The sequence below is a fragment of the Notolepis coatsorum genome, assembly GCF_963971535.1.
Source record: "Notolepis coatsorum genome assembly, chromosome: 1".
NCBI lineage: Eukaryota > Metazoa > Chordata > Actinopteri > Aulopiformes > Paralepididae > Notolepis > Notolepis coatsorum.
The window spans coordinates 49,240,272-49,263,389 of record NC_140165.1 but is presented as its reverse complement, the minus strand read 5'-3'; positions in this window follow the sequence as shown (position 1 = coordinate 49,263,389).

The window sequence follows — 23,118 nt, the reverse complement described above, 5'->3', positions numbered from 1 at the left end:
AACCCGGTAAAACCACTATTAGCATGCCTTGACGATGTTAAGGCATGGCTGGCATCAAACTATCTCTGTCTCAATGACAGTAAAACAGAGGTCATGGTGTTTGGTCCCAGCAATGGGCATGTGTCTCCTCCTGGTGACTTGGGCCCTCTTGGGCTTTTTGTGAAGCCAACAGTCACCAACCTAGGTGTAAAATTGGACTGTGACCTAAAGTTGGACAAACAGATCAATGCTGTGGTGGGAAAGAGTTTTTTCCAACTTAGGATGCTGTCCAAGGTCAAACCTTTTTTATCCCGTTCCGTTTTTTAAACGGTTATCCATGCTTTTATGACCTCTCGCCTTGATTACTGCAATGCCCTGTACTTTGGCGATAGTCAGGCCTCCCTCTCTCATTTGCAGTTGGTACAGAACGCCGCTGCCCGTCTGCTGATGGGAACACGAAAGCGGGAGCACATTTCCCCTGTGCTGGCTGCCCTCCACTGGCTTCCTGTGCGTTTTAGGATTGATTTTAAGGTTTTACTGTTTGCTTTTAAATGTTTGAACGGCTTGGCACCGGGTTACCTCTCGGACCTACTGGAACCCTGTTCCCCCAAGGTCCCTCAGGTCCTCTGACCAGCTCCTCTTGGCCATTCCAGACTCCAGGCTGAAGCTTAGGGGGGACCGTGCTTCTGCAGTGGCAGCCCCAAAGCTCTGGAATGAGCTGCCACTGCATGTTAGGCAGGCCCCCACTCTGCAGGTGTTTAAATCACGCCTCAAAACACATTTATTTGCTCTGGCTTTTGTTTTTTAAACCGTCTTTGAGAGACTGGCCTTTTTATGTGACACATTGTACTGCTTTTATTGTGTGCTTTTATTCAATTATTTTATGTGTTATCTTATGTTATGTACAGCACTTGTCAACTTTGTTGTTTTAAATGTGCTTTATAAATAAAGTGGATTGGATTGGATTATTTAGGACAAAGTAAATTTAGTATCAGCATTTTAGGTCTATTATTTTACATTTCAAAAGCCCCCTCTAGGAAAACGAAGCACAAAAACATAATTCAGAATGGTATAATGCAGATCTACACTGTGATAATTATTTCAGGAAGCGAGCTGGCATTTCTTTGCGAGGGTGTGGCCATGGTTCATCCAGCTAACTGAACTAAACCCTGCTCCGGAGCAGGTTCAAACTTTTCGATCTGTTGCCATAGCGACTTAGAAAATCAGACGTCGGGGAATGAAAATGTCTGGCTTAAGTCAAGCTATGCTGAAAATTATCCGGCTAACTCAGTTAGCCAGGTACGGGGAATAGGGCCCTGGTCTGCATCCCCTTAACACAATATCTGCCATGCAATATCAGCATATAGCTTATAGCTCTACTGCCAACGCTGCGTCCTGTCACTTCTTACACTAAAATAGAACTGCTGAACATTGGGAAATCAATCCCACTTGACATTTTCCCTCAACTACTCACCCGCTCCACGGATCTGTTGGATGTGCTCGTGAGGGGAACCGCGGTCTTCACCCAGGCTGCGAGGTGGGTCAGGCGTCGGCGCAGCAAAAGGGCTGGCTCGCCTTCGCCGGAGAGGATCTCGTCCTCCACTCCCGGGTATCTTCCTCTCAAACGTGAACTCTTTGCAATAAAATGGATGAGCTCCGGTCCCTCGTAGCAAAGAACAATGACTTTCGCTCAACAGCAGTGTTCGCGTTCACGGAGACCCATCTGTCACCTCTCATCCCCGATGAAGCGGTGGAAATGGAGGGTTTCTCCATGCACCGGGCTGACCGTGACTTTGTGGCAGTAAACAAGTCTCGAGGCGGGGGGTTGTTGCTCTTTGTAAACGCTCGCTGGAGCTCGGATGTTACAGTGATGGACCAGCACTGTTCCACTAACTTAGAATCCTTATTTTTACTCTGCCATCCATTTTACTCCCCCCGCGAGTTCAGCTCTATTATCCTCGCGTGTGTGTATATTCCACCCGACGCAGATGTAAATGCTGCACAAGACGCACTGGCCGAGCAGATTCTAAGAGCTGAACTGAAACATCCTGATAGTCTGGTGATCGCCCTCGGTGACTTTAACCAGGCTAATCTCAGCCGGGCTCTCCCGAGGTACCGGCAACAAGTTACATGTCCAACCCGGGGAGCGAATACGTTAGACCACTGCTACTGTACAATACATCGAGCCTACAGTACCATTCTGTCTCCCGTGCTGGGCAACAGCGATCATGATTTAATCCACTTGATCCCTTGCTACAGGCAGAAATAAAAAATCTGTAAACCTGTAGTAAGACGCTTCAAAGTGTGGTCCGGTGACCAGGGGCGGGGCTAGGGGGTAGCTACTTGGGCTCAAGCCCCGAATGTTTTCTGAAAAGCCCCGAATCTATTTAAAAAAAAAAAAAAATGTGACAATTATTGTTCCATGAAAATATGTTTGCACCAGATTTAGCAGAAGCTAATTTCCATCTGTGGTCTATCCAGCTGCTAACTGTATTTGAGTGAGTTAAGTCTTGGTGTTATGGTAGACTCAGACCTAAGCTTTAAATCACAATCAACAAGTTGACAAAAACTTAATTCTTCCACCTTAGAAACATAGCTAAAGTACGGCCATTTATAAATCAAAAGGACGCTGAAAACCAGATCCATGCCTTTATCTCAAGCCAACTCGACTACTGTAATGCACTCCTTACCGGCCTCCCGAAAAAATACGATGATAACTATTTTATTGCAATGCACTATTGCATTATTTTATTCTATTTACTAACTATTTTATTGCACTGCACTATTTTACTTTGTATCAGTGATAATCAAACCGTAAACAAAGACGCATATTAACACTTTCAAGGTGGTGGTATAAGTAAAAAATTGTGGTGTCGAAGTAAAACAAATCCTATCTGGGCTAAGCCCCGGATCTCCTACAATCCTAAATCCGCCCCTGCCGGTGACGCTAGGGATAAACTCAGCGCTTGGCTGGAGCGTGCAGGCGTGACCAGGGCTTCCTGGAGTGGGCGTGGCCAGAGGCCGGCAATAACCTGGACGATTACACAGACTGTGACGTCATTTGTCAGCTTCTGTGAGGAGGAGTGTGTCCCCTCCCGCTCCAGGAATGTCTATAACAGCGACAAACCCTGGTTTACAGCCCAGCTGCGACAGCTGAGGGTTGGGAAGGAGAAGGCCAGACGTAGTGGGGACAAGGCTAGTTTTAAGGAGGCCAAGTACAGATTCGAGAGAGCAGTGAAGGAGGCAAAACAGCGCTTCTCTGGAGGGAAACTCCTCCTCAGTCTGGAAAGGTCTAAAAACCATCACCAACTACAAGCCTAAATCCCCACAGACGTCTGACAACCTTCTCCTGGCTAATGAGCTAAATTAATTCTACTGCAGGTTTGACAAGGAACCCCCGGCCCCCTTTCCTCACACCCCCAGACCACAATCATCCCCCCCGGTCCCCAGTCTCCCCTACCACGACCCCTCCCCCCTCTGTCACAGAAAGAGAGGTGAACCGCCTGTTCAAGAGTCAAAACCCCCGGAAGGCAGCCGGTCCTGACTATTTCACCTGCCACCTTGAAGCACTGCGCTGACCAGCTGTCCCCAGTGTTCACTAACATTTTTAACACCTCACTGGAGCCCCCACAGGCGGCGGTGGATCAGGTAAAAATGGACGCGTTCTTCAACAAGATTGAATTACCGTCGTTATCGAAACAACAAGTGAAGTCAATGGAGGGGGAGGTCTCAATAGAGGAAATACATGCGGCAATCAACAGCCTTAAATTAGGCAAAGCACCAGGAGACGATGGGTTTACTCCCGATTTCTACAAACAATTCAGTGATATAATCTCTCCAAGACTATTGAAAGTATATCAAGATTCACTGTTAAAAGGGAGCTTGCCCACTAGCCTGAGATCGGCCACTATTACGTTACAACAGAAAAAGGGCAAAGACCCTCAATACTGTGGGAACTATAGGCCTATATCCCTGAGCAATTTGGAAGAAAAAGTATTGGCAAAAATACTAGCGAATAGAATAGAAGATGTACTACCAAGTTTGGTACACTCAGACCAAGTGGGTTTTGTGAAGGGGAGAAACTCAGCTGATAATATTCGCAGACTCCTACACATAATGTGGAAGGTTAGGAATGATGTAGAGCCTACAGTAGCCTTCTCATTGGATGCCGAAAAGGCCTTTGATAAGGTGGAATTTGCATTCTTATTTCACACGCTAGAGCGCTTCGGATTTGGACCATCGTTTACTGGATGGGTAAAGCTGTTATACACAAATCCGATGGCCTCTGTCTTGACTAACGGGATCGTATCCTCGCCCTTTAATCTAGGACGGGGGACGAGGCAAGGTTCTGCGCTTTCTCCCCAAATGTTCGCGCTTTTCCTCGAACCACTTGCTATCGCACTAAGGACTAATCAAGACATCAAAGTGGTAATAGCGGGGCAGGTGGAACATAAACTATTTTTATATGCGGATGATATCTTATTGGTATCCAGCAATCCCCAAACAGCAGCTGGGGTCATTGGAACTGTTATCGAGTCCTTCTCCGAAATTTCTGGATACACAATCAACTGGAGCAAATCAGAAGCAATGCCTCTCTCTAAGTGCTGTCCCCCTGCTATTAGGAGGGGATGGCAGTACAGGTGGATGCCGTCAGGGTTGATATACCTAGGAATAAAGCTGATCCCAGGTCTGAAAGAGATAGTACAAGCCAATATTGCCCCTATAATCGAACACGTTAGTGCTCTGACCCAGAATTGGGCCAAGATGAATATGTCCCTCCTTGGGAAGATAAACTTAGTAAAAATTATATTGGCTCCCAAATTAAATTATATCCTATATATGCTGCCGCTGACTCTCCCGACTCAGTTACTCAAACAGTATGACAAAGTCATTAATGTATATTTATGGGGGGGCAAAAGGCCACTATTTGGTCGGGCCAAAACGTATGCAGCAAAGGAAAATGGCGGCTTGTCCCTGCCTAAGCTAGACTGGTATCACTATGCGTTCTCGCTCTCCCAGCTCTCCAAATTGAATCACTCGACTGAGGAGGCACCTGCTTGGGTCAAGATAGAGGAAATGGTATATCCCTCGTCTCTGGAATCCTTCCTGACACAATCAGACAGACCTATACCTCTTAAGAACCCTCTAATGGCGTTTGCCAGGGAAACTTGGAATCAGTCGCACAGGCTGACTGGTGATAGCCCATATCACTTTTTGCCGCAACTAGTACTCTAACGCATTACTTTTGAAATTCAGTAACGCTACTTACGTTACTGAATGGTTCGTCACTGCGTTATTTGCGTTATATACGGCGTAGATTGATAGCGAGCGGTAGTGATTATTATTATTATTATTATCCTCATATCCTGTCTGCCTGGCTGCGGGGAACGCTATGCTGGGGGCGTGTTTTGTTTACTATTCCTGAGATTCCTGACTGATAATGGCAGCGCCCAGGCAGAGCACTCGCGTATTTCTCTTTTGTCGAGCGAAAAGAAAATAACGTTTTAGTTATGTCATTTGTGTTTTGGCTCAAAGATACTGGAGTCTAACGTTAACTACGAGGACCGTCACTCATCCAAATCCACTCGCCACCCGCGTAGAATGATACAAGGCGAGTCTGGCCACTGGCCAATCAGAAATGCGCAAACCAGAAATGCGGCTACGGAAAGAAATAGACCCTCTCTATTGTAAACAAAACAAACGCTCGCTATGAATCTACATAAAAAGAACGCAGTAACAAACTAACAAACCATTTAGCAACTACTTGGAGAGATAATTAATATACAACATGGAAACGAGATAAAGAACATGTTTGAGGCGCTGCTGGAGTCAACTGGACTAACGTAACGTTACTACATCTCGACCACCGCAGACTTTGGTGAGTGCAATGTGTTCACTGAAACTCAAGTTGATCAACGGATTTTGACTGTACGAAATCTGCCAGGGAATCTCATACTAATCAAACAATATAAATATAGTCCTTTCATGCACAATTGATATCCTAACTATTCTAACGTTGCAATGCTTTGATTGATATCTTAAACAACGTTGCAACTTGCAAGATGGTGAATGAAAACTTTATTTAACAGATTGCAGAATGGGTACAATACAGTACGGCTCAATACATACAATTGTTAAGGGGATGCAGACCTGAGAAAGACGTTTGTCTTGTTTCCATCAGGGCCCCCCATTTTCAATTCATATAGACATTTATGACATACACAACATACATGACATTTATGGCATAGGGACATAGGGACATATAGGTATTTAGTACTGATACATTTGTGACAAACGGTATTCAAATATACAGTACTGTTACCCCTAGCTTTGTGTAGGGCGTTCCACATTGTTGTGGCATAATTGCGAAACGTGTTTAGTCCCTTGTTTGAGCCGAATCTGGGTTTTACATGATTTGTTGAGCTTCCTCTGGTGTAGTGGTTGTGGTATTCACTGACCTTTGGGAAGTATTTTGACATGTACATGGGTACCCCGGTCGTATAGTGTATCTTGTAGACCAGGCCCATTGCAAGTTGCTGTACTCTGTCGTCTACTCTAAGCCATCCTAGGTTGTCAAAGTGGGCAGGGGTGAGGTGGGTTCTGGGGTTCAGGTCAAGTAGTAGTCTGACCAGTTTGTTTTGTGATGTTTGTAATTTTGTTTTAAGCGCCTTTGAGGTGCTTTGGTACCATGAGGTGCACGCATAGTCGTAGTACCCTTGAATTATAATGGTTATAATGAAACGCTCCGGCGACATCAAGGCTGTTCCTTCAACCGGCGCACTTCTTATTATATCGACTCGGGACAACATTTGTTTGTCAGATTTGTGTTTGTATCTAGACCACATTGCTTAGCAGAGTTCGGTGATGTGAATGGAAACTGTCAAGTTGATCAACCGATTTTGAGTACTATCTGGGGCATGGGACTCGGGAGCCCTTTTTTTTATTTATTTTTTTTAAAATAACTAAATAGTTACTTTTCACAGTAACTCATTACTTTTGGGTGTAAGTAACTAGTACAGTAACGAAGTTACTTTGAAATGAAGTAACTAGTAAAGTAACTGAGTTACTATTTTTCAGTAACTAGCACAACACTGCTGACTACAAGAGCCTCTATATGGTATAATAAAAAACTAAAGATTGGTAAGAAAAGAAATCAGTCATATGGGACGACTGGATTAAAAGGGGGATACATGTACTGGGTGATATAGCCGGGGAAGATGGGGTTTTACCTTTTGAGGATATTAAAGAGGATTTTGGTATAGATAATAAAAACGTCTATAAATTCCTACAGATTAGACATTGTATATCGTCATCAATGGGAGGGCCAAAGTGTGGCCCGATTACTGCAATTCAAGAAAGGCGGTGCATCAAGATTCTATGATGTTATAAGAGAATACAATGCACCCAAGTTGGCGGGCCTGAGGTTGAGCTGGGAGAACGATGTACGTGAGGATATTACTGAGGAAATGTGGGAGAAACTGGTGTCCAAATGGGGTAAATTCTCTCGGGAGGCGCAATCACAACTTATTTTTTACAAAGTGTTGAACAGAAGCTATTGGACGCCTAGTAAACTGGCCAGACTGAAATTAAGGGACAGTGACATCTGCTGGAGATGTGAGAAGGAGACAGGCACTTTACTACACATGCTATACGAATGTGAGAAGGTCCGGAAAATGTGGGATCAAATTGTGATATTCCTAAGTAAGGTTCTGAATGTGAAGATAAATAACGCCCCAATGGCATGTGTTTTGGGTATAGTACCGAAAGGGATTAAACTGCCTAAATACCGGGGAATGTGGTATAGAATGGCCATGATATCAGGATGTAGAATTGCATTACGACATTGTAAATCACCTGTTGATATTACTTTTAAAGAATGGATGGAACTAATGTTCCGGACAGCATCATATGAAAGGGACATATAGAGTCGCAGGAAGAGAGGATATCTTCGCTGAGGTATGGGACAGTTTTCTACACCTGACTGAACGGTCTGGGGACAAATGACTAAGGTGTGGTTACAATGGTATCAAGGATGAATATAAAAAAGGGGATCTGATCTGATGGTACTTGTACTTTATATTGTATTATGTATGTATATGCATAGATTTTATGTATGCAGCACATACCTGCTCACAGGTAGATCGGTCTACATGTAAAGTATATGCATCAGGGATATATGTGCACAATGTATAGTATAGTATCTTTCTTTTTTCGTAAGTCTTTTTTTAATTTCCATGTCAGTTTTTAATGTATTTGTATGAGTCTTGTACATGTTTTGTATGTTCTTACAAAAAAAGAAAAAGGCAAGTCTTGGACGTTGCATACTGTGATGTGGAAAAATATGTTTTGAATATTTGAGATTTGTGCAAAAAATATCAATAAAAAAAAATAAAAAATAAAAAAAAAAACCTCACTGGAGCTGTGTCGGGTCCCAGCATGTTTTAAGGCCTACAGAGCCAACCGTTCCACGGACGATGCTGTGAACATGGCTCTGCATTATGTCCTGGAACACCTGGACACTGCAGGGACCTACGCCAGGATTCTGTTGTGGACTTCAGCTCGGCCTTCAACACCATCTTCCCGCACATCCTGGAGCACCAGATGTCCTTGCTGCAGGTGCCGGACTCTACCTGCAGGTGGATTACGGACTTCCTGACAAACAGGTCACAGCGGGTGAAGTTGTGATTTAACATCTCCGATCCCAAGTCCATCAGCACTGGCTCCCCACAGGGCTGCGTTCTGTCCCCACTACTATTCTCCCTGTACACCAACAGCTGCGTCTCTCTGCACCCCTCGGTCAAACTCCTGAAGTTTGCGGACACCACCCTGGTGGGTCTCATATCCAGGGGGGAACGAGTCCGCCTACAGGAGGGAGATCGAGAGGCTGCTGAGCTGGTGCAGCTGCAACAACCTGGACCTCAACGCCCAGAAAACAGTGGAGATGGTAGTGGACTTCAGGCGGAAGGCATCCCCCCCCACCCCAATCATTCTGGGAGGCACCCCGGTGGCCTCTGTGGAGTCCTGCCGCTTCCTCGGCATGACACTCTCCCGGGACCTGAAATGGGAGCTGAACACCATCGCTCTCAATAAAAAGGCCGGGAAGAGGATGTTCTTCCTACGTCAGCTGAGGAAGTTCAGGCTGCCGAGGACTATGATGGTCCAGTTCTACACTGCCATCATCCAGTCCATCCTCACCCTCTCCATCATCACCTGGTTCCCTGCAGCCACGGTCAGGGACAAGGCCAAGCTACAGCGGGTGATACGATCAGCAGAGAGGGTGATCGGCTGCCCCCTTCCCTCCCTCGAGTCCCTACATTCCTCCAGGGCCTTGAGGAGGGCAAGGAAGATCATGGCAGACCCCGCCCACCCGGGTCACAACATCTTCACCATGCTCCCCCACGGCAGGCGGCTACGGCTGCCCAAGACATTAAAGTCCTGCCATATACTCAGCTTCTTCCCCTCAGCAGCTCGCCTGGTAAACGAGTCAGGTGTCCCCCTGCTCCCCCCCTCTATGGCGAGCTGCTAGGGCTGGACCTCTGGACTTGAACTGTGCTGCACTGTTTCCATGTCCCCCACCACTGCACTTTTTACAGTCTATTGTTGTCTCACTGTTCTGTCCTGTCTTGCACTTTACTTATAATTATTTATTTACTGTTGTGTTGTTCTTAACACTTTCTATGCCACTCACGAGTTTTCTCGGAATTATTAATATTACATTGAAAGCCACTCACAAGATTTCTCGTTTTCTTTTTTTTAGCGATCTGAAATCATATTGCATCACGCGAGCCTACCCTAGTCTACCCGAGAGCCGCCGGCGATCAGACGGTGAAAAAAGTGCCCCCTATCGTCTCCCAGATGACATAAGGGATTTTGGAATGGACTCAATGAAAATGGATGGGGGAAAAAATCCTGTACTCCACATTTTCCAGTCCACTGATGCAGCCGGGGTTACCACAGTTCATTATGGATCCTCTGAGCGCCGCGGATCATGAATTCTACTGTATCACGTTAGATCTATACACTTATCGATTTTTTCTAATGGTGATCAGGAATTGGAATATACCAGTTGGATGCCATCTGATGTCAGGTAAGGAATCTATGTTATCAGTGTAGGAATCTGTTATCAGTGTTAGGATAATCAGACTCATTTTGATGAAGATATAAGCTGTTTTGTGAAATGTCCTCTATCGGTTTCACTGTAAAATCCATGAGGAAATTAACACGGCTATTATCAGCGCGTGGCTCGAATGGGCGTGCGTGTACGTATGATATTGATTATCTAGCGTTTATTTGAAAACGATTCATAAATAGGCTGACAAATATCAACGTTCTGGAATATTCCAGTAAAAGACGATTATCACAGAATGGCCCAGAATGGGCTGTTTTTTACCTCAAAACTGGTGCTTTTCAAAATGCTCTCAAACGGAAATGAAGCGATAAAAAACCAATCTGCCTTGACAGCACTGACTGGAAAATGATTCTTTGATAAGCGACGGGCAGATTAGACACAGCCATAATTTAAAACATAGATTAGGCGATATTAACGTTAACATTAAAGTGGATGGTGGCATTCAAGCGCTAACTCTGGTGCCACCTGGTGGCACTGAAAGTGTTAATGTGAAAAAAAGCATGCACTGTAAACTGCAATATGGTGAATAAAGAAATCTGAATCTGACATCGGGTATCTATCGTTCAAGATGTGGGAAAGTAATATTTTTTCCATTCATACATTGTCGTTTTATACCGTGGTGAATATAAGTATAGTTTTAGAGTGGTCTGGTGTAATTCCTAGAACGCTAGTTATAGGCCGCGATTCATATTATACTTAATCGATTGGCATTTCGTCCCTATACACGCTACCATTAAAAATTCAAATGCATGTGATCGGTATATATTATGTTCCATCATGCATGCAGGAAATGTGGGGGGGGGGGGGGGGGGTCGTTTATGATTCATTGATTGTCAATAACGGCATTCGTTAGTACAACTTCATACGTTGATCAGATGGATTGCAATGATAGAAATGGACAATCAAGCTGGAATTAACGTTAGATTGCTCTTACCTCTAGCCGACGAGACTGCAGAAAGAATATGGCCCTAGCACACTCCCTTGAGGCACCCCACAGCTAACATTATTGGGGGAGGAAAAGGTACCATTTATATCGACCATTTGGGTCCTTCCCGAAAGGTAGGAGTTTACCCATTCAATTGACAACCTGCTGAAGCCTATGGCCTTTAATTTCATTAGCAGGATGCCATGGTCGACCGTATCAAAGGCCTTTTGGAGGTCGAGCAAGACCATATATATCTTTCTGTTTTGACCTGATGTGTAACAAAACCTCAGGTAAAGTATTTATGTAAGTATATTTATTTATTTACCATATGTATGGATACACATATCATCATGCATCAGCATCGGCCAACAGGAAGTGACGCGCCAAACAGGAAGTGCTCATCCATATTTCGTCCGGGCACTCGCGATCGTTAGCCGGACTCCATCTCGACACACTGGATAATCAATCGCTCGCCCTAACTCAATAAACAATGTTATTTGGACGTATATAGTATTATACAACCTGGAAATGGTTCATCTAGTTCAACATCCCATAATAGCAAAATGTCTACTCCAAGCTGATCGCCCAGCGCCGCACGGTGAGTTTCAACGTTATTTTCTAACGTCTTCTATACTAACTGATCTGATGATCATATGACCCACCCTAGATGAATGATATAACGTTGCCCACGGAATTATAAACGACCCCCCACCCATCCGGTCAACATCAGATGATACGTAGTAACGTCTAGAAGTACCTCCAGTTGAAATTTTTTATCTGGCACCGATCGCTATCAAACTATTTCATCATCAATATAATGCATTTGGGGCTATAAATCAAGTTCTGGAGAAAGCTGCAGAAAACGATAAAAACATACTTATACTTTAGACCGTATTTTAGTATGAATATGTGAATGAAAAAGTATAACGTTGCTACACCCTGAACAATATATATAGGACATTGAATGGGCCATAATAATGTCAATTTAGCAATACAATTTAAAAAGTTATAGCCCTGCAAAGAAGGGGAACTTCTCCATAGACAAATAGAGCTGGCTAGGGATGGTAAATTATGAATTTAACCATGGCTGTTGTGAAGGATCAGATTAAACCGAATATATATATTTATTTATGGATATATATTTAATAGTATTTGTATATCGTTTGATATCCCTTGTATATTCTTTGTACATATACACTGAATATCCCTTTAGTCTACTACAGCCCATAATAGTTCATTCTCTCATTGGACAAGAACCTGGCGCCAGCAGACAAGCCCCTTGAGTCAAGTTCAATAGTGCCGACGAACATGTCTCAACTAGCCCCGGTTCCGCGTAGGAATACGGCTACCGAAATACGAATGGTACTATTTGTTCACCGTGCATATAAATATGGCGCAAGTAAAGTAGAACTTTCTTTTAGTCCATTAGTCCTTTACCCTCCAACCTAGTACCAGACGTGAAGCCTCACCCACGACCCACGTGTGGTGCAGTATGGCCTATTTGGCCCCAGAATAGGCATTGAGACCTCGTGTAAATTCATAGCTGAATTGTCATAGTTTGGCACTGTACCGTCGAGTGGGACGTATTTCTATTAAGTTAATAATAGTCTATTATGTATGGTGCATCGTGCGGTATCGAGTTCTAAAGTGAGTAGCACCCCCATCGCCTCCTCGTGTTATCTAGAAGCTTAACCAGGCTGGGCAGACCACGTGTGTTGCTTGCATCCGAGGAGTTCTAGACGAGGACCGAGGGGGACCTGCACATTGGATTACCTACCCGGACGACTGCTGAGCCTATACGGCATGGAATATCTATTTGCTTTGGGTGCTTTGATTTGTGGAGCGGATAACAGCCAACGCCGGTGAGTGTTGGAATTACCCCCGAGAGGAGCCCAGGTGAGACGGCGCTCAACCCAGACCGAGGCCGCCTCGCTTCTCCTTCGTTGTGGACCTACAGCCTACAGCTACCGTCTACAAGAGGGCTCAAGTGTATTCATCTGTGGATCAAGATCCTGCGGGCACTGTGTTCTGTACCTGAATTCTCCCCAGGAATCGTTGGCCAGATGGGATGCAGCTGACGGCTCTCCAAACCCCCCCCCCCCTACTGACTTACAACCAGCAGGACCCCTTTAGTATCCCGAAGTACCATCGCTATAGTTCCCTAAAGAACCAGGTTGTATACTTGCTTCCTGCGTAACCAGAGATTGGACATTCAGTGTTGATTTGCCTACGAATACTCATTTGCCTTACAAGTGCATTCAAATCATAAATGTAATTAAGTGAATGTTGTATATACCTTTTGCTATATTAAACCTTCGACTGTTATATTTGTGTGGACCTGATTTCATATGTGGGAAAGTGTTCATCATACTTAGATATCGTGTACTGTATGGCCAGAAGTTAAAGTACATCAAGCGGTAGTGGTTTAATGATACCATACTTATCAATACAGTCAGGGAATTGTACCCCTCAGTTACAATGGCGATCAAAGTGTTAAGTTTGAATGGCTTTTCAAAATGGTGTGTAAAACTGCCAGTTGTATTTTGAAATCTTGGAAATGATAACCTACACTCTTTATTTTGATACCGGTGGACGACGCCATGACAAAGAGTGTAAATAGTGCACAAGGATTGTGGGAAATGTAGTAAACTGGCACGAGAAATGTAGGAAATTGGTACGCGGTGGTACTGTACGCTCGACTATGAAACCTCAAACGACAGTCCGGTCCGCTCACAGTACGCCCGACTATGTGGGAGCCTTTATATATCGTCACTAAACCAATAAAGGAACAAGGTAATTTTTTTAAATCTTTTTTTGAATAGCAGACTTAACCCTTTCACTACCATACTACCAAAAGGTTAACCCTTTCACTGCGACAATACAGAAGGTCAACCCTTTAACTTCCACACGACAAAGGGTTAACCCTTTCACTACCACACTGAGTTCAGCTGAGTTCAACAGTTATTTGTTTTAGAACAGACTCGCCTCCTTTTTTAATCTATTCCCAAAAACAATCAACGACTTCTTATTAATGTGCTCTTTTTCTCAATCTCTCTCTCTTGTCCATCTCATTCCTCCCCTCCCGTGCTGATTAAGGCCCTGTTCAGACGGAAACGCTAGCAGGTGAATCTGCAAAAATATTTTTTCGGATGTGCCTTTCGTTTATACGGAAACTGCGTTTTTACGGGGTGAAACCGCAAAAAAGTGAGACTACCTTCCAGGGTGGAATTCCTAGAAACTATAAACCTGTCAAACCGCATAAAACGATGACGAAAGGGTTGTCAAGGCTCTCGTTGCGCGTACTGCTTACATCACAGGCATGCGCCAGTAGCCTAGAAGCGTAAACAAAGCATGTCTGATTCTATCCATGGCGAACAACTGTGACAAAATGGCATCCAATGTAATAAAAAAAGTCAACCAACAAACTCGATTCTTGTACCGGATCTCCTCTCTGGTAAACAAGAATACCCTGAAGACTCTGGCAGGAGCACTCATTCAGGGGTACTACGACTATGCTTGCACCTCATGGTACCAAAGCACCTCAAAGGCGCTAAAAACAAAATTACAAACATCTCAAAACAAACTGGTCAGACTACTGCTTGACCTTACTCCTAGAACCCACCTCACCCCTGCCCACTTTGACAACCTAGGATGGCTTAGAGTAGACGACAGAGTACAGCAACTTGCAATGGGCCTGGTCTACAAGATACACTACACGACCAAGGTACCCATGTACATGTCAAAATACTTCCCAAAGGTCAGTGAATACCACGATCACAACACCAGAGGGAGCTCCACAAATCATGTTAAACCCAGATTCGGCTCAAATAAGGGACTAAACACGTTTGGCAATTATGCCACATCAATGTGGAACGCCCTACCCAAAGCTGTAAAGGAATGTGGATCACTACCCACTTTCAAAACCTCTCTCAAGGGACACCTACGGGAGACTGCAATTCAACACTGGCCCCTGTAAATATCCTAACCCAACCCCCTCCAATGTACAGTCATTTACCTAGTATGGTTTTGTCAATAGTCCAATGTACAATTTTGTTTGTACAGTGTGTCTCCCCCCCCCCCCCCCCTCAATGTACAGTTTTACTTGTTTATACAGTGTGCCCCCCCCCCCCCCCAACCACCTCCAATGTAAATTACCCAGTATGGTTGTCAATATCCCAATGTACCCAACCCCCCCCACCCAACCTCCTCCAATGTACAGTTTCTACGTCAAATGTATATACTCCCTTTTCTTGACTCCTTCTGTATCACAAACAGTACTGTATTTGAAAATCTGGTATGTCATAAATGTATAGATGTAGCAGTACTGACTATCTGTATGTCATGTATGTCCTGATGAATTGAAAATGGGGGACCCTGATGTAAACAAGACGAAAGTCTTTCTCTGGTCTGCATCCCCTTAACAATTGTGTGTATTGAGCTGTACTGTATTGTACCCATTCTGCAATCTGTTAATAAAGTTTTCAATCAATCAATCAAAGGCTACATTGGCAGTACTTTTAAATACACAAGAATCTGTCCCGCGGCGTGACTGGACCCACTGTCTGTGAGTGACTCTGCTTTGGTCCAATCACATTCCCCACCCACAGTCTGCGAATCAGAGGCAGAGTAGGGCGGGTCTTCACAGCACGTCATGTGACATATGCGCCAATCGTGTGACAGCGGGGCTCAGTCGTATCGAGTCGTTACAGCCTCGTCTGCACGGAGAATTCCATCCCAAAACGCTAGTCTAAACGCAAAATTAAAAGTGAGACCGCAAAGCGACTTTTGCGGTTTCTGTTCAGACTCTCTCCGTCTAAACGTAGCCTAAGCCACAAAGGGTTGTGTTTTTCCACCACAGACAACAATGCTTCATCCATACTGGGTGATTCATTGCGTTCCCTTTTCATACGCCGTCTGTCTCATTACATGTTTGTAGAAGATTAACTTTTGGAATAGACAGTCAGGATTGGGATTGGTGGGATGTAGGACACACACACAGACACACAAAAAGGGGAATCTTAAAGTTACCCCAGGTAACCACTGGAATCGCCGAGCGATGAGAGAGGGTGGGGGAAAACACAAGAATAAAATAAATAAAAATAAAAGCTGTAGGAAACACAAAAACACCAGTATAAAATAACTGGGGAAAACCGCAAAGTAACCACCACTGCCTAGCAGTAAAACATTTAAAATAAAAGAATACACCACTAGAGATGGCGAAAACCCTAGAAGCATGAGCTTGGGACACTCCTCTACCATTGAGGGAAAACATGAAATGGACAAGCATCCAAACACAGTCAACCAAACTTACTTTTAAAGGCACTGCACACCTGACACCAATCAGGTGGCAATCAAGTCCACACACCTGCCATGCCGCATGGCAATTAACTGGTGTCTGGTGATTGACAGGTCACCAGAGAAAACCCAAAATACATCCAAAGCACACTAGAATAAACTAAAATAAAACCCACATAAACCGTGATCCATCACAGACGGATACATCACTGTCCATATATCAAAGCTCTTGTTTCTGCAGACACACAATTATATTAGCTTGGTGCCAATATAAAAACATGCCAACTGACAGCAGTACCTTCCATCTTTTTCTTGTGACGGGTCCTGAATATGCATTACATTCTCCAGAGCAAGTCAACACATTCAGCAAAACATTATCTTTGGCTGGCAAAATCACAAAGATCACTTCATAAAACACATTTTAACTGACACGCTTTATTATAATGTGTTGCTTTATTTCAGTTAGTTAGTCTTCTGGGTCTTCTGGGTTAGTCTTCTGGGCCCTCATTTATCAACGTTGCGTACGTAAGGGATAATGTATCATTGAGGTCATTGTCGCAAAATAATTGACCGACAGAGTTTAAAATACCGAGCCGCCTCGGCGAGGTGTTTTAAACGTCAGTGAAGGTCAATTATTTTGCGACAATGATCGAGTATAGCTATACATTATCCCGCTTATTACATGGCTAACTTACTAACAATATATCTAATTCATTTTACATCGACTCGCAACACTGGTTCTGGCTCCGCTCGTTGCTCCGCCCTGTCAACGCTGGCAGCTTCCCCAGCAGCCGGCAGTGTCTGATTGCACTGATGTCAGTGGGCTTGATTGCGAACAGCTGCGCACAGCGGTCATTATTGTTCCACAGAGGTCCGTTATCGGGTAATATCGGACCTCTGACGCGCGCTATTGACCAATCACAAGCAAGCATTTCGGCGAATGTGAAAACGCCATGTAATAAGCACAGATATGATAACCCCAGATAAGATAACCCCTGCGTACGATAATTTCTAAGCAAAGTGTGGGACTTATCAATTTGAACTTGTGCTTGACTTTGTGCATATATCTACGCACAGCTCGGAGCATGCGTACTGGTAGAATATGAAGACTACAACGCGGAAATAAGCTTCCGTGCATTAGTTTCAACACTGGGTGTTCTGTATGAACCGTAATTCATTATAGTTCATTGTAAAATAGCAACAGTAGTGTAATTATGGTCAAAACCCTATAAAAAGCATTTGGAATAATAGGTATTTTTCTCCGAATGAATGCAGCATGGTTTATAGCGTTATCGGAATATACGGGGTGTACTGACTGACTGCGCTCCGCGTAACTCAACTCGTTATTATTTTGCGCACAGACCGCAGAAACACGGTGTCCGAAATTAACGTCAGACTTTAGGCTTATATCACACTATATATATATATATATATATATATATATATATATATATATATATATATATATATATATATATATATATATATATATATATATATATTAGCTAATTAGGAACATTGATTAAGTTAAAAGTACATAATATAAGTGGTTTTCCTTTTACATTGAGAGGCTTTTAGGCCAAGGTTAAAGGGGCCCCTTTATCTCCAGAAAGGTGGCTGGTCAATGCGGGGTGGATGCCTGTGCATTTTCCTGTTACATAACTATGCATCCTGTCCGAGCTGGATCATATGGGAAAGGACACAGGTGTCTCACACTTGATTGGTCAGCCAGAGAAGACACCCTAGGTCGGACGAGTATATCAGACCATTTAGAATAGAGGAAAAAAGAAGCTCCTTGGCCACTCTGCTATGCTGCATTGCTGTCAACAAGCCTGTCGTGATCCATGGACCACCCGATAATTCATGTAATTATTCTTTCTGATTATTCAATAAATGCAATACATGATGTTTGAACTCATTGTCCAGTGTCTAACTGTCCATATCCTTTTGTCCTGATTCGAGGAACAAACAAATCTGCCCACAACGGGAACGTTTTGATTATATTTAAAAGGCTTTGCCATAACGTTAAACGAAACAAGTGGAATTTCGAAGCTGTAAGCAGAATACAAGTCATATGAACACCCACGATATAGTGTTCTTCCCCCTTCCTACTGTATAAGAAAGAATAAAAAACGCATTGCAACGAGAATGAAAAGCATACATGCTCTGGATACAGAGCATATATCGTGTGGGTGATATGACTTGTATTCTGCTTACAGAATTCCACATATTTTGTTTTACAATGTCAAAGCCTTTTAATATATATCAAAACGTTCCCGTATTTCTGCAATCTATGCGCAAAATAATAACGAGTTGAGTTCTAACAAAGAACGTATTACATGCTGGGTAGGCTGATAGGGTAAACTATGATATGAATATGAAAGGAATATGATATGATATAAGGTATACTGGTCCGTCCGCGAGGATAGAGAAGAGGAGTCGGATAGCCATTAAAGGCCATTTGAGAATATAGGCTATTAATGCAAAGTGACGTCCTATAGCCTATACTACATATTATTTAATGTTTTCATAAGCGTAAAGATACAACAGTTAGATTAATGATCAAGTTAGTTTACTGTGCAGGGTTCGCAGGGCTGTGCCATGTGTTATTATATATGCGCAAGTTACTGTTGCATAATGTAGGCTATGGCTGCTATTATATGTAATTCATATAGGCTACCTAATACCGACAACAAAATAGATGCCTCTAAAAATCATATTATAGCCAATCGAACACAACTAATAAAGGCATTCATATTCCAGCATGGTTATAATGACACACCACCAATGCCAAACAGTGGTCAACGAAAAGAATTGTTGATAAATGAGGGCCCTGGTCTTGTATGTTGTTATTCTTCCTCTATTGTTGTGTGGATTTATTTTAGCACTGGTTCTTCTTACCTCATTTTATTTCATGTCCAACGTTTTAATGTTAAGGTTAGGGTAAAAGGTGTACATAATTAATCCCTTAGGAGGGAAATTAAAATGTCATTATATCAAAGACAAAAGACATGAAAGTTCACAAACAAAAAGAAAATTAAAGTAAGATACTGTCCAAGAAAGGTCGCCTACTATTACTTACTGCTACTTTTTATTATTATTTATTTGTATTAACACTATCGCGACCACTGGGATGAGTCTAATTAATGGCAAGAGGACCGGGGAATGTAAGCAAACGTGTGGCTTTTTGTAGAGCTAAATCTATACTTTATAGTATTGCTATCTGTCCATTCTCATTGTCAATTGAGTTCATAAACCGTCCCTTCAAAATGGCTTAAAGAAAAAGAAATGCATCAATAGGTTCTCATTTTATAGCGCCGTGAATATAAGCTTTATAGCGGATTTGGGCTAGTATATTTCCTGGAAGCCGAGATACAGGGCTAATAGCTGCTAACGTTATATCCAATGGCATTTCCGTTTTACAGATGCTACAGAAATAACTCAAACTGCATATGATCGGGACTGTCCCAAAGCATGTATGCATGAAAGGGGGGGCGGGGGACGTCGTTTATTATTATTGATTACCAATAACCGTGTTCGTCTAACTAGCCACATAGGCCGTTCGCCTGGATGGCTATCAGAACGGTGTCCGATCGGGCTGATCCCCCCGAGCATTTCCCCGTTATCGATCGCCATCTGGTAGATCGATACGTCCATTGGCTGATGATAAATCCCCTTATTGCATGGTGAAATCTGCGATCCGAAACGTAATCCAAGCTACAGGCTGTAGATCCAGAATCCTGCTACTGGAATCTCCTTGAAAGAAAAAATAAATAAACTGATCCCTTCAGCCACAGGGCACACTGCAGTGGCGCAATGGCGCCCCTAAGAGGATCTGGCCGGTATTGCACAGTCAAATTCATAGAGTATTGAAAATCTGCAGTGCCGCTCGCCGACCTTGAACAGGTTATTAAAATGGAATAAAGCAATAACAACTTCCCACAGATTTATCCGTGCTTCTGTCCACAACGCATGGATTCGAAACACGGATAAATACGTGGCCCGTCCCCAATGTGTTAACACATTGACCGCCGGGGGTTGTGCCCATCTTATACCACTCTCTGCCAGCACTGTAAGCCTATGGAGATGTTTACCTTCTTTGCAGGGCTATAACTTTTTAAATTGTATTGCAATATTGACATTACTATTGATAGGTTTTTCAGTTAATATCTAATATCTAAAGGCACCCTCTCTGTGTCTGTGTCCCTCACCACATCTGGAAGTCATTGTCCCCAGTCCCTCTCACACACACACCTACACACACTCACATACACACACATAAGCACAGTCTGTCTCACACACACACACATAGCACACACACATAGACAGATACACGCACACACAAACGCACAGACACACTTACAGAAGAACACACACAAGCACAGTCCCTCTCACACACACAAGCACACACTTACACACACATACACACAGATACACACACACATAGATTTATGCCTACACTGAATTACCTCGAACTTTCGATAACCTAACTTCACTTGTCAACAAAAGCACGAACTATTAGATGGATGCCTGAAGTAAGTGCCTGAACTCTTCATAACCCGTTGAAAACTGACGAGTGCTGGGTCAGGCCTCGCACACACACAGACAAACACATACACACTTAAGGCGCTCCCATAGTCCAGCAGACTGTACACAGAGCAGACTCCGCGGAGGTCCGCGCGGACTCTTGAGCTTTCATAGTCGAGCAGATCTCAGCGGACGTCCGCGGTCTATTTCCTACATTTCTCGCTCCAGTTTTACTACATTTCCCACAATTCTTTCGCGCTGTTTACACTTCTGTTAATAATGGCGTCAGGTGATGAAGAAGAGCTGCTCTGTTTACTGGCTTTGCGGGATAAAAAGCAGAGACGGTGGTATGTGAGGCCACTAAATGAAAAAAGGGATGAGGAAGGGGAGTTCAGCATGTTGGTGAAGGACATGCGAAGTTTTGATGAAGAGAAACATTTTAGTTACTTCCGAATGGACAGTCACAAGTTTGACGACCTGGTAGCGCGCCTAGCTCCATACCTCCTTCACCACGGGACCCATCGCTCACCGGTCACTTCTGCCCAAAGAGTGGCTGTGACATTGCGGGTTCTCGCCACCGGTTGTTCCGAACAGTGCGTTTCCGCCAGTTATAGACTGGGCACATCAACTGTGTCTGCAATTGTCTCGGAGGTGAGTTGCTTTTCTTTTTTTGGGATACTGTGGGGGAGGCAGTGTTGGGGAAAATACTTTGAAAACTTACCAAAACGAGCTACTTCACAATGAAAAGTTGTTAGCTGTCAGCTAATATACTATGTACTATGTTACTATCCTTATACTACTACCTATCATTAGCTTGTTAAACTAAAACGACTTGTATAAAGTACCACAATCTGAGTCTGGAATATAATAATGTAGCCTACAGTTTATACAGTCTGATCTGTGACTTTTTAGGGTCTAATCAAGCCTATAGCATTTGTCTCTGGTGCATCAACACAACTTTTTATTTAACACATGTAGTGGAGGCAAATCACACGCTCACACAGACTTTAATACTCTCTCTTGACCTATCAGATATGTCTTCTGAAAGGCAAGACAATGACAAAGACAATGACTTTTATGGTCCTTGATTTAGAGACATATTCCAAGATCTAATGTCCCAAATATGAATTTCCACCACAGGTATGTCAAGCTATATGGGCGGCTCTCCAGTCAGAGTATGTGGCTTTCCCTTCCGGACACCAGTGGACCGTCATCGCACGTGATTTCTGGCGACTATGGGATTATCCTCTTCTTTTAGGTCTGTTGTTATACTATCTATCCGTTTGTCTGTCTGTCTGTCTACTAACAATTATATCTGTCTGTTTGTCTGTGTCTGTCTGTCTATCTGTCTCTAATCTATTAACAATTCTATCTATTCTAATTTATCAGGAGCCGTGGATGGAAAACACATCCAAATCCGTTGCCCTCCCAAAGCTGGGAGCGATTTTTTTTTATTATAAGGGGACTCACTCCCTTGTCCTCCTGGCTGTGTGTGACACCCATTATCGTTTCACGATGGTCGATGTGGGAGCATATGGGCGTCAGAGTGACGGTGGGGTCTTTCAGGAGAGTGAGTTTGGGCAGAAACTCCTGAGTGGCACACTGACTATACCGCCACCCGATGTCCTCCCTGGCACAGAGGTCACCAGTCCTCATGTATTTGTCGGAGATGCTGCCTTTCCACTCCATGAGAATCTCATGCGACCCTACCCTGGTAAGATTCTAAAAATGCAATTATGGTGGTGTGTTTAATCTTGGTGTTTACCAGTATGGACATCCTCAATTGATGAGCTTCTATCCCAAGGCCATCTATGTAACAACCCATCATCTACTCATTGCACATACATCCACATGCACACACTCACTTTTAAACAAACACTCACCTTATTAACACCCACTTTTGACACTTTATTATAACTACATTATATTTACCTATTTAATAAAGACATTTTCACTATTGATTTATCATGCATAGGCTCAAATCTCGGAGAACCGGACCAGGTTTACAACTATCGTCACAGCAGGGCTCGGAGAATAATTGAGAACTCATTTGGAATAATGTCAGCCAGATGGCGGATTCTTGGCCGCCCAATAGAGTTTAATCCCTCCAAGACGGTCCATGTGGTCAAAGCGTGTGTAGCGCTACACAATTGGCTGACCTACACCGATGACCATCGCCAGTACATCCCCCCGAATTACGTCGACACTACAACTCCATCGGGAGACATCATGCCAGGTGATTATACACACACACACACACACT